The following is a 14,089-nucleotide window of genomic DNA, read 5'->3' as shown; positions in this document are numbered from 1 at the left end:
TCCTCTTCTGCAAGCGATACTTTCCCTCCACCCCTGGCACCTATAACCTATCACTATACTTTCGCCTCTTCAAAAATATAATTATTTGGTGAGCAGCATTTCAAGATCAACTTTTTGCACTCAGCAAAATGTTTTTTGAGATTTATCCATGCTGGTGTGTGTGTGTGTGTGTGGCAGTTTTGTTAAAAGTGAATTTTTTTTAAAAGTGGATTAAAAGGGAGGACAGACATAAGGAATCCCTAAACAGACAAAAACAGGCCTCATTAATAAGCTCAACCTTCCTTTATTGCAAGCATCAGAAGAACTTAACCTGAGTTATTTCTTTTTTTTTTTTTTTTACATTTACATAGGGTAATGATGTTTATTTTATTTTTCCCCTCCCCCCCCCCCCCCCCCCCCCCCTTTTCCCTCTACACAGTCCTTCTTTCCTTCATTCTTACCGCTCTCCTTAGCCTAACTCTAAACCTAACCCTAAACCTAATGCTAGCCCCTCCCGCCCCCCATTATATGTCCTCATCCGCTTATCAGCGAGATCATTCGTCCTTTAGTTTTTTGAGACTGGCTTATCTCACTTAGCATGATATTCTCCAATTTCGACCATTTGCCTACAAATGCCATAATTTTATCATTCTTCATTGCGGAGTAATATTCCATTGTATAAATATGCCACAGTTTCTTTATCCATTCATCAACTGAAGGGCATCTAGGTTGGTTCCACAATCTGGCTATGGTGAATTGAGCAGCAATGAACATTGATGGGCTGTATCTCTGTAGTATGCTGATTTTAAGTCCTTTGGGTATGGGCCAAGGAGTGGGATAGCTGGGTCAAATGGTGTTTCCATTCCAAGCTTTCTGAGGAATCTCCACACTGCTTTCCAGAGTGGTTGCACTAATTTGCAACCCCACCAGCAATGTATGAGTGTTCCTTTTTCACCACATCCTCGCCAACACCTATTGTTGCTTGTATTCTTGATAATCGCCATTCTAATTGGGGTGAGATGAAATCTTAGGGTAGTTTTGATTTGCATTTCCCTTATTACTAGGGATGTTGAACATTTTTTCATATATCTGTTGATTACTTGTACATCTTCTTCTGTGAAGTGTCTGTTCATTTCCTTAGCCCATTTGTTGATTGGATTATTTGTATTCTTCGTGTAGAGTTTTTTGAGTTCTTTATAGATTCTGGAAATTAGCGCTCTATCTGAGATATGGTTGGCAAAGATATTCTCCCACTCTGTAGGCTCTCTCTTCACATTTCTGATAGTTTCCTTTGCTGAGAGAAAGCTTTTCAGTTTGAATCTATCCCAGTTGTTTATTCTTGCTTTTATTTCTTGTGCTATGGGAGTCCTGTTAAGGAAGTCTGATCCTAAGCCGACAAGTTGAAGGTTTGGACCTACTTTTTCTTCTATAAGATGCAGGGTCTCTGGTCTGATATCAAGGTCCTTGATCCATTTTGAGTTGAGTTTTGTGCAGGGTGAGAGATAGGGGTTTAATTTCATTCTGTTGCATATGGTTTTCCAGTTTTCCCAGCACCATTTGTTGAAGAGGCTATCTTTTCTCCATTGCATATTTTTGGCACCTTTGTCTAGTATGAGAAAATTGTATTTATTTCGGTTTGTGTCCATGTCCTCTATTCTGTACCATTGATCTACCTGTCTATTTTGGTACCAATACCATGCCGTTTTTGTTACTATTGCTTTGTAGTAGAGTTGAAGATCTGGTATTGCAATACCCCCTGCTTCGCTCTTGCTACTGAGGATTGCTTTAGCTATTCTAGGTTTTTTATTCTTCCAGATGAATTTCATAGTTGCTTGCTCTATTTCTGCAAGGTACATCATTGGGATTTTAATTGGAATTGCATTGAATCTGTATAGCACTTTAGGTAGTATAGCCATTTTGACGATATTAATTCTGCCTATCCAGGAACATGGGAGATCTTTCCATCTTCTAAGGTTTTCTTTAATTTCTTTTAGTGTTCTGTAGTTCTCATTGTAGAGGTCTTTCACCTCTTTTGTGAGATTGATTCCCAAGTATTTTATTTTTTTCGATGCTATTGTGAATGGGGTAGTTTTCCTAATTTCTCTTTCTGAAGATTCATCACTTATGTATAAAAATGCATTGGATTTATGAGCATTGATCTTGTAACCTGCTACTTTACTGAATTCACTTATGAGTTCTAAAAGTTTTCTGGTGGAATTTCCAGGTTCCTCTAAATATATAATCATGTCATCAGCGAACAGGGATAGTTTGAGTTCTTCTTTTCCTATTCGTATCCCTTTAATTTCTTTGGTTTGTCTGATTGCTCTGGCTAGAGTCTCAAGGACGATGTTAATAGAAGCGGTGAAAGAGGGCATCCCTGCCTTGTTCCAGTTTTTAGGGGGAACGCTTTCAGTTTTTCACCATTTAGAATGATATTAGCCATGGGCTTAGCGTAGATTGCCTTTATAATGTTTAGGAATGTTCCCACTACCCCAATTTTTTCTAGTGTTTTGAGCATGAAGGAATGCTGTATTTTATCAAATGCTTTTTCTGCATCTATTGAAATAATCATGTGATTCTTAACTTTAAGTCTGTTGATATGGTGAATGACATTTATTGATTTCCGAATGTTGAACCAACCTTGCATCCCTGGGATAAAACCCACTTGATCGTGGTGCACTATCTTTTTAATATATATTTGTATGCGATTTGCTAAAATTTTGTTGAGAATTTTTGCATCGATGTTCATTAAGGATATTGGTCTGAAATTTTCTTTCCTCGATGTGTCTCTGTCTGGTTTAGGTATCAGGGTGATATTGGCTTCATAGAACGAGTTTGGGAGGGTTCCCTCCTCTTCTATTTCATGGAATAGTTTGAGGAGTATTGGAATGAGCTCTTCTTTAAAGGTTTTGTAGAACTCGGCTGAGAACCCATCTGGTCCCGGACTTTTCTTTGTTGGTAGGCTTTTGATGACCTCTTCTATTTCGTTGCTTGAAATTGGTTTATTTAAGTTGTGTATGTCCTCCTCGTTCAGTTTAGGTAGTTCATATGTCTCTAGAAATTTGTTGATGTCTTCGAGGTTTTCTGTTTTGTTGGAGTATAGATTTTCGAAATAGCTTCTAATTATGTTTGTATTTCACTCGTGTCTGTTGTGATGTTTCCTTGTTCATTCCGAATTTTAGTAATTTGAGTTTTCTCCCTCTTTCTCTTTGTTAGTGTGGCTAAGGGTTTATCAATTTTATTTATTTTTTCAAAGAACCAACTATTTATTTTGTTAATTTTTCCGATTGTTTCTTTTGTTTTGATTTCGTTGATTTCGGCTCTGATTTTAACTATTTCCTGTCTTCTACTACTTTTGGTATTGGTCTGCTCTTCTTTTTCTAGTGCTTTGAGCTGTAGTGTTAAGTCGTTTATTTGTTGATTTCTACTTCTTTTGTTGAATGCACCCCATGAAATAAATCTTCCTCTAAGTACTGCTTTCATAGTGTCCCAGAGATTTTGATATGATGTGTCTTTGTTCTCATTTACTTCTAAGAATTTTTTTATTTCCCTCCTGATGTCTTCTGTTATCCATTCATCATATAATAGTGTATTATTTAGTCTCCAGGTATTGGAGAAGTTTCTGTTTTTTATTCTGTCATTTATTTCTAATTTCAATCCATTATGATCTGATAGAGTACAAGGTAGTATCTCTATCTTCTTGTATTTGCTAACAGTAGCTTTGTGGCATAAAATATGGTCTATTTTAGAGAAGGATCCATGTGCTGCTGAGAAGAAAGTGTATTCATTCTTTGTTGGATGGTATATTCTATATATGTCCGTTAAGTCTAAATTGCTGATTGTGTTGTTGAGATCTATAGTTTCTTTATTCAATTTTTGTTTGGACGATCTATCCAGTGGTGAGAGAGGTGTGTTAAAATCGCCTAGTATTATTGTGTTGTGGTCTATTTGATTTCTGGAATTGAGAAGGATTTGTTTGACGTACGTGGATGAGCCAATGTTCGGGGCATAGATATTTATGATTGTTATGTCTTGCTGATTTATGCTTCCCTTAAGCAGCATGTAATGTCCTTCTTTATCCCTTCTGACTAGTTTTGGTTTGAAGTCCACATTATCTGAGATGAGGATGGATACTCCAGCTTTTTTGCTGTGTCCGTGTGCATGGTATGTTTTTCCCCATCCTTTCACCTTTAGTCTATGGGTGTCTCTTTCTATGAGATGAGTCTCTTGCAGGCAGCATTTTGTTGGATTTTTCTTTTTAATCCAATCTGCCAGTCTGTGTCTTTTGATTGATGAATTCAGGCCATTAACATTCAGGGTTATTATTGTGATATGATTTGTATTCTCAGTCAATTGACTCATTTGTTTTTGACATGATTTGGTTTCTCCTTTATTTGGCTATTCCTTTAGGCTAGTGCCTCCTGTTGCTGATTTGCATCATTGCTTTTCATCTCTTCCTCATGGAATATTTTGCTGAGAATGTTCTGTAATGCTGGCTTTCTTTTTGTAAATTCCTTTAGCTTTTGTTTATCATCGTCAAATTTGAAGGTAAGTTTTGCTGGGTATAAGATTCTTGGTTGGCATCCGTTTTCTTTCAGGGCTTGGTATATGTTGTTCCAGGCCCTTCTAGCTTTTAGGGTCTGGATTGAAAAATCTGCTGATATTCTTATTGGTTTCCCTCTGAATGTAATTTGATTCTTTTCTCTCACGGCCTTTAAAATTCTGTCTTTATTTTGTATGTTAGGTATTTTCATAATAATGTGCCTTGGTGTGGGTCTGTTGTAATTTTGTATGTTTGGAGTTCTATAAGCCTCTTGGACTTGATTTTCCACTTCATTCTTCAGATTTGGGAAATTTTCTGATATTATTTCATTGAATAGATTTTTCATTCCTTTGGTTTGTTTCTCTAAGCCTTCCTCAATCCCAATAATTCTTAAATTTGGCCTTTTCATGATATCCCATAATTCTTGTAGATTCTGTTCATGATTTCTTACCATCTTTTCTGTTTGGCCAACTTTGCTTTCAAGGTTAAATAATTTGTCTTCAATGTCTGAGGTTCTGTCTTCCAGGTGTTCTATCCTATTGGTTATGCTTTCTATGGAGTTTTTAACTTGGTTTATTGTTTCCTTCATTTCAAGGATTTCAGTTTGGTTTTTTTTCAGTATCTCTAACTCTTTATTGAAATGATCTCTTGCTTCCCGTATTTGCTCTTTTAACTGTTGGATGGTGCGATCATTTAATGCCTGCATTTGCTCTTTCATCTCCTCCTTCAATGCCTGCATTTGCTCTTTCATCTCCTCATTAGCTTCTCTGATCGTTTTAATTACGTACATTCTGAACTCCCTTTCTGACATTTCTTCTGCTGTGCTGTCATTGGGTTTTATTGATGTAGTATCTGGGTTTGTTTGGGACATTTTCTTCCCTTGTTTTCTCATATTGGTCAGTTGTCAGTGGGACCCTGAGATATTGCAGTTTTCTGCTATTGGCTTATAGTGTCCCGGTAGATTTCCAGTGTATCACCTCCCAGCCTTCAGTAGCCTGATGTCTTGGAGGAATCTGATAAAGCAGCTCATCCAAAGAAAACTGCCCCTAGCCCCCTACTGGTTCCACGGTTTGGAACTGGCTCTGTGCGGAAATGCTCTCGCTGTGGGCCTGCACCGTGCAGCTGGCCGTGTGGGAGGAGCCCACTGCCGGAGTGTGGAAGGCTACCTTGGGAAGACTCTAGCTGCCCTGCCCGGCTCCAATAAGCCACCTCTATCTGGGCCTGCCACCCGGGCTGAGCTTTACCCAGTGGGCAGACTCACCCGTGGCTCTATTTCAGTCCGAGTCTCTCAATGCCTCCCCTTCTTAACTCCTGGGTTCTGGAGCGACTGGGGGGTGCAGTCACCCTCTAGGCCGCCATCCTGGATCGCCCCGTGAAGAGAGCCCGCAGCCGGAGTGGGCAGAGCCGCCTGAAGAGGTCTCCGGCTGCCCTGCCCTGATCCCAGAGGCTGCCTGCGGATCGAGGCTCTCCGCTGGTTCGTTGCCGGAGTACGCTGCGCTGCAGGGGCTCCGGGACTCGGAGCTTGTTCTGGTCAGAAAGGCTCTCACTAGCGGGCCAGTTCCGTTCCGAGAACCTGGAGAAGCTGGCTCCTGAGTTATTTCTTGTAAATGCTTATATTAAAGAAAAACAAGTTAAGATCAGTCGATCAGAAGTAACTAGAGACTTCCCTGACTAGGGGCTTCCTAACAAGGTAAACCAAAAAGGGTAATTTTGTTACTGAAACCAATCAAATGACATCTTTACTTTGCTTCTGCATTCACCATACATACTTGCCCCTGACACTGTCATCAAAACATTTAATCTTGGGGCTGGGGAGATAGCTCAGTCAGTAGAGTGCTTGCCTTGTAAGCACAAGGCCCCGGGTTCGATCCCCAGCATCCAAAAAAAAAAAAAAAAAACCACACTAAATCTTGCCAGTGCGGTGGCACACACCTGTAATCCCAGCAACTCAGGAGCCTGAGGCAGGAGGATTGCAAATTCAAAGCCAGCCTCAGCAAAAGAGAGGTGCTAAGCAACTCAGAGAGACCCTGCCTCTAAATAAAATACAAAATAGGTCTGGGGATGTGGCTCAGTGGTCATGTGCCCCTGAGTTCAATCCCCAGATCAAAAAACAAACAAACAAACAAAAAACCCACTAAATCTCTTTCAGTCTAAGGTTCCTCCTCAGTTCACGAATTTCTTTAGGTCTCAAACTCTTTAAAAATGTTTACTGTGTCTCAGTATACTTTTTAACAGTTGGTTCCCTTATATTGACAATCAGTATTCTGTTATATAGATACATCAAACTTTGCTGACAGTTCCTGGTCTTTAGCATTTCTTCCAGTTTGTGCTTATTGTAATTATTCACAGACTGCACATAAACATTTGTATACAAGTCTTGCTATCATCACAGATTTTTATTTCTCCTAGTTGAATACCTCTAAGTGGAAATGTTAGGTTGTGTCAAATGTAACTTATTTAAGAAACTGTTGAATGTAAAATAGTCCAACTATCAGCAAATTAAGAGAGTTCCAGTTACTTCACATCCTCACCACAACTTGGTGTTAATTCGTATCTTCTTGAAATATCTGTTCAAATCTTTTACTCATTTTCTTTTTTTACACTGTTATCTTATTGATTTTCTCAAGAGTTCTCTACATATTCTAGAGGAATATGTAGAGAACATACATGTCAGACATCTTTTGTAAATATTTTCTCGCAGTCTGTAGCTTATTTTTTCATTTTTTTAATGGTATCTTTTAGTTTGAAGTACAGGTTTTAATTTTGAAGCCCAACATGTTTTTGAAGTGGTTTTCGTGACTGTTATGGTTTGAATATGAGGTGTGTCCCCAAAAGCTCATAGATTATCTGATACAGCAGGTTCAGAGGTGAAATGATTAGATTATGTGAGTTATGACCTGATTGGTGGACTAATTCATTTGGTGGGTTAATTATTTGAAAGGACTACTGTTCTGGGTGGTGATGATAGGCAGGTGCAGTGTGTCTGGAGGAAGGAGGCTTCTGGGGGGGGCGGTGCTCTTAGAGATTATATCTTATCCCCTTTTTTCTCTTTCTTCCTCTCTCTGCTTCCTGACTACAATGAAGCAAGCAGCTTTCCTCTGCCATGACCTTCTGCCATGATGCCCTACCTCATTTCAGATCCAGAGCAATAGAGTTGACTGACCATGGGAATTGTGAACCCCAAGTAAACTTTTCCTACTCTGTGACCTACCTATTTTGGTCACAGCCATGCAAAGCCGACAAACACAGAAATTGGTACCAAGAAGTAGGATCTTTGCTGTAATCATATGTGACTAGGTGGTCCAGATGTCTTCGGAACTGGATTGTGGGAAGAGTTTGGAAAGTTTGGAGATGTGGGATAGAGAAGTTGTAGAATGCTGGAGAAGAGTTTAACGGGTGACAATGTGGGAGCTCAGAATGCCAAGAGGAATGCGATAGTTAAGACGGTACTCAGAAAGTTTCGAAGGGAAATGGGGACTCTGTGGAAATCAGACTAGAAGCCATTTGTGTCACATCCTGGCAGAGAAGTTGTCTACATTGCCCATGTCTGGAGACTGTGTGAGGTTGAATTTTAAGGTGATGAATTAATTTATCTGGTGATGGAAATTTCAAGGCAGCACAGCATAGCTTTCAGGTACTGGCATGGCTATTACTGGCAGCTTTTAGCCAGGTTTACCGTGAGAATCAGGAGAAAAAAAGCAAAGGGCAAGATTTGAAGACCTTTTCATTTGGTCAAAGAAGCACACATAATATTAGGGTCAAGGAAGTTGTAGTTGTTGAAGAAGTTATCACCACGAAAGAGAAACTAAGTGCTTTGCACAGAGACAACAGGAGAGATGCCTGAGGTCATCTCAGGAAACAGCAAGACCACACTCATGTCAGGCTCAAGGGTACAGAATTGAATACTCACTTAAGGAACCTTGGGGGCTCACATAGGTGGGCCTACAACACTACTTTCCCAGGATTCATTTCACCAGGTTCCACCACCCAGGTACTTAGATCCTACTGCAGCCATGATCCAAAGAGGTCCAGGTACTGCTCAGGTGGTGGCAAACCTCGGCTTTGCCTGCATGATACAGGTTCTACAGAAATGTAGGACGCTGGCATTGAGGGATCACAGAGGATTCCACCAAGATTTCAAAGCAAGACTTGAGAGGCCAGGCAAAGTACAGCAGGGTTGGAAACCCCGAGGGCAGCCCCTGAGAGAGGAATACATGAAGCTGTGAAGGGAAAGCCAAAGTTATAGAGAAGACCCCAGGACCGAGAGATGCCAGTAATGTGGAGAGAGCCCATGAGCACTACCACTGGAAGTGCCCCGAATACTGGACATTTGTCTGTCTGGGTTTCAGTCTCAACCCTTCTCTCTACACCTTTATTTCTCCCTTTTGGAATGGGAATGTTTACTTTATGTCACTGTAGATCGGATATATATGTAACTTGTTTTTCACTTTCACAGTGACTTTCAGCCATGAGTTTGTCTTGAATCTGAGAGGAGACTTTGAACTTTGGATTTTGGGGTGATGATGGAATGGAAACTCTTGGAGATGGACTGAATACGTGCTGTGAGGTGGGCCTGAGCTTTTGGGGGACAAAAGCAAACTGTTATGGTTCGAATATGAGGTTTCCCCCCAAAAGTTCACAGGTTATCGAATGTAGTAATGTTCAGAGGTGCAATGATCAGATTATGAGAGTTGTGACCTAATTGGTGGGCTGATCCATTTGATTAATAATTTGAAAGGACTACCAGACAGAGTGGTGACAATAGGCAGGTGCACTGTGTCTGAAGGAGGGTTTTGGGGGGCGTGCCCTCAGGAATTCTGTCTTGTTCCCGTTGCTCCTCACTGTGTCTCTGCTTCCTGGCTACCATGAAGTGAGCAGCTTTTCTTTGCCATGCCCCTCTGCCATGATGCACCAGCTGACCTAGACCCCAGAGCAATGAAATCATCCAACTGTGGACCGCACGATAGAATCCGAGCCCAAAATAAACTTTTCCTCCTCTAAATGGTTCTAGTGAGGTGTTTTGATCACAGGGATGAAAACCTACCACTGTCACTTATCTAATCAACTGTTACTTAACACAAGGACCGGACACAATGTTTTCTCTCGAGTTTTTAAAGTAGTTTTAACTCTAACACTTAGGTCTATGGTTGTGTTTCAGTATATGGTGTGAGGCAAGATTCAGGGTACAACTTTTCTTTTGCACATGAATGTCCAACCAATCTAGAAAGGTTGTTAAAGATATTCATTACCTGCAATGAATTGCCTTGGCACATTTGTTGAAAACCTCAAAGATATGCACATAGGTCTATTTCTGGACACATTATTTCTCCTCATGTCAATACCACACTATGTTCACTAGTCTTAAAATCAGAGAGAATCTAATGACCTCAATCTTTTTTTTTTTTTTTTTTTTTGTAACAGGAATGGAAGCCTGGAACATTTTACTACTGAGTCAAATTGCCAGCCTTTTTTTTTTTTTTTTTCCTTCTTAATTTTGAGATGGTCTTACTGACTCACTAAGGTTAGTCTCAAATTTGTGATCCTCCTGCCTCAGCTCCTGAGTTACTGGGATTATAGGTGTGCATCACCATGCCTGACTACTTTAATCTTTTTTAATCAAAATTACTTGGGTTATTCCATTTTTTTTTTTTTAAGTTTTGGAATCACCTTGTCCATTTCTATCTTCAGAAGCCTGGTAGGAAGTTTGTGGGCAGAGCCCAGCGGTATAGTCTCTGCCTAGCATGCATGAGGTCCTGGGTTCAATCCTCAGCACTGCAAAAATAATAAAAAATAAGTCTTCTAGGGTACTGAGAATGCATTAAATCCACATGCAATCTGGTCTGTGGGTATGTATGATATATATAAATAAATATTCATATATCCCCATTTACATCTTACTTTCTCAGCAATATTTTTCAGTGTACAAGTATTAAACTTTTTGTGAACTACACTCCTTTTTAAATTTTTAGTTGTAGATGGACCCAATACCTTTATTTTCTTTATTTTTATGTGGTGCTAAGGATCCAACCCAGCACCTCACACATGCTAGGCAAGTACTCTACCACTGAACTACAACCCCAGGCCCCTATTTTTATCCTTCAAATGGTACTTAAAATTATAATATCATTCACTACAAGTATATAGAAATAAAATTGGACTTTGCAGACAGACTTTGTCCTGAAATCTTGCTCTTGGTATATTTTCCCCAAAATTTCTTTGTTATCTGGACAACTATGCCATTTGCATAGAAAGACAATTTCACTCCTTCCTTGAAGTAGGTATGATTTTTTTAAATGCTTTATTGCATCATCAAAAAACTTCAATACAATTACAAAAGTAATTAAAAGGCAATTAGCTTATTCCTAGTCTTGGGTGGGGGTAAGCATTCAGCTTTTAAACATCATGATATTTATTGTAAGTTTACCTTAGATATGCTTTAGAAAGCTGAAAAAAATATTCTAGGTCTAGTTCATTGAGGGCTGTTATGGTAAGTGGGTATCAGTATCTACTGAGGTCATATGGCTTTTCTTTATTCTGTTAACATGGTGAATACTGACTCTGAAAAGTTAAAGTTTGCATTCCTCAGACAAAATGCACTTCATAATCACATTATTCTTTTGATGTTGAGCTAAATTTGCTAATTCTCAAGTTCTTCTATATCCATGCTCATGAATATTGGTCTGTAGTTTTAATATCTTAACAAATTTTTCTTAAGTTTTACTTTCTTATCACAGTAATGTCAGATGCACATAAAGTAAGCTGGGAAATATTCCATGCCTTTCTATATTATGGCAGTTTGTATAAACTTGATGTTGTATTTTTCATTAATGTTTGATAGAATTTGCCATGAACTCATCTAGAATAGGATTTTTTTTAAGGAAAGGTATTAATGTCAATTTCTTAAAAAAAAAAAAAAAAGAAGACTGTTTTCCAGCTACCTATATTCTTTTTTTAAAATTTGTTTTAATTAGTTATAAATGACAGTAAAAATGCACTGATATGTCATATATAAATGGAGTGTAACTTCTCATTCTTCTGGTTGTACATGATATAGAAGCACACTGGTCATGTAGTCATATATGTACATAGGGTATTAATGTTTGATTCATTCTACTACCTTCCTAACCCCATACCGGCTCCCCTCCACAGCTACCTATATTCTTAAGTGAGGTTTGCCAGTTGTCTTTCAAAGAACTGCCCATTTCACCTAAGTTGTCAACCTGGTTAATGTGAACTATTCTTTATTATTTTGCTATCTATTGAGTCTGTAGTAGTATTTCCTCCTTCATTCTAAATATTATTTGTATCTTTTGGGGGTGGGTCTGGTCTGATTAGCTAGACATTTATAAATTGTATTGATTTTTCACAAAATTAGTCTTGATTCCATTTATTTTATCATTGATTTCTATTGTTTCCTTTCTATTTGGACACTGTAAGCTAATTTACTCTCCTTTTTCTAGTTTCAGAAAGAGGAACATAGATAATTAATTTGAAATATTTCACAAAATGAACATGTAAATTATCTTCCTCTATGTACTGCTTTAGCTAAAACCCCATAAATTGTATGTTTTCATTTTTCATTGACCCTTATCTTTCTTTGGACTCATGGATTATTGGAAAGTCTATTAATTTCCAAATATTTGAAATTTACACAGATAATTGTCATAATTTTAGTTTAATATGGCTATGATCAGAGAAAATACTTTGAAAGATTTAAACATTCCTAAGTATACTGAGACTTGTTTAATGGCCCAGTAGTTTGTCGTCTTATCTTGATAAATATTCCATATGAGCTGAAATATGGATGAGATGATCAATGTCAATCAGGTTAGGTTGTTAAAATGTGCACCTCTTTCACACCCTGATTTTCTCTCAACTTGTCCTATCAATGTGAAGAATTCTGACATTTCCAACATTTCCAGTTCCCTTATCCATTCTGCCAACTTTTGAGTTATTTTGAAGTTATCAGTTATCATTTTCTCATGACTAATAAGATTGTCAATCTCAAAATGTTCCTCATTACTCATAGTAATATTTAGTGATCATAAAGAATACTTTAATGGACTAATATATTCATTCTAGCTTTGTTAGGTGTTTGCATATAATGGAACACTGCTTATTATCCAATCTGATAATATTTATTTTTTTGTTTAGATGATTTTCATTTAATATAATTATCAATGTATTTGAACTTAAGTCAACCTTCATAGTTGTCTCATGACAGGTCTTTGCTCCTTTCTTTTCCTCACTTCTTTTGGATTAACTGATTTATTTTTCTTTTCTTTTCCTTCTAATGATTCCACTTTATTTCTAGTATTGACTAATTAGAGTCATGTCTTTGTTTCTTTAATGCTAGTAATTGCTAGAATTTACAAAATATAGCCAACCTCAAATAACATATTTGCATATACTATAAAACATTACGCATGTACACTTCCATTCCCCATATCCACACTTTGTAATCCAAGTATTTTCAGACATTTTACTTCTACTTACACTATAAAATGCAAAGCATGATGTTTATAATACTTTTGTTTTAAAAAATGAAATTTTAAGGGGACTTAACAATGAAAAAAAGATCCTTTTTATCTTCTACCCTTATATGTAACATTTCCAGGAATATTTTTCTTCTTTGAAAGTGGATTCAAACTTCATGTGGCATTACTTTGTTTCTATAACAAGAAAAAAGAAAAAAATTCTTTCCTTTTATTATTGAACTGCTGATGATGGATCACCTCAGCTTTAGCTTGTCTGACAAGGCATTTACTTAAATTTCAATTTGAGTGTTCCTTGGTCCAAAAATTTTAAGTTTAGACTGTTTTTCTTTTAGTACATATGGGCTCAGACTTAAGATAGAGCAACTTAAACATTTTTCAACTTTACAATGGCATCATAAAGCAAAGCAGTGTGGATTTCGTAGAAACTGTACTTTATCTTTTCCCAGGCTAGTAATATTTCGTGATACTCTGTCATGATGCCCAACTGTAGGCTCATGTTAAGTATTCTGAATGTGTGTAAGATAGATTACGCTGTTAGGATGTTCAGTAGATGTATATTAAATGCATTTTTTGCTCATATTTTCAACTTAAGATGAGCTTGCTGGGAGGGACACAACCCCATCCTAAGTTGAGGAACATATATCCATTCCATTGTGTTATAGCTTCCATATGATATGAAGTCAGTTGTGTAGGTGAGTGGATAATTAGGTAAACTGTGGTATACGCAGATAGTGGAATATCATTCAGCACTAAAATGAAATGAGCCACGTCATGTGAAGACATGGAGGAAAAAAAATTATATATTAGTAAAAGAAATTAGTAGCCAATCTGAAAAGTCTGCATACTGTATGGTTCTAACCATATGACATTCTAGAAAAGGCAAAACTAGAGAAACAGTAAACAGAAGAGTGGTGGTCAAGGGCTACAGGAAGTGAGGGAGATTTATAAAGCAGTGAAAACATTATGAAACTATAATCATACATCTTTATCAAAGTGCACAGACTGTATTGCACTAAGAACAAACTCTATCAATGAAGGTTTGACTTTTAAGAAATATATCCTATACTCT

The sequence above is a fragment of the Sciurus carolinensis genome, chromosome 13, assembly GCF_902686445.1.
Source record: "Sciurus carolinensis chromosome 13, mSciCar1.2, whole genome shotgun sequence".
In the NCBI taxonomy this organism is placed as follows: Eukaryota; Metazoa; Chordata; class Mammalia; order Rodentia; family Sciuridae; genus Sciurus; species Sciurus carolinensis.
This window is presented reverse-complemented; position numbering follows the sequence as displayed.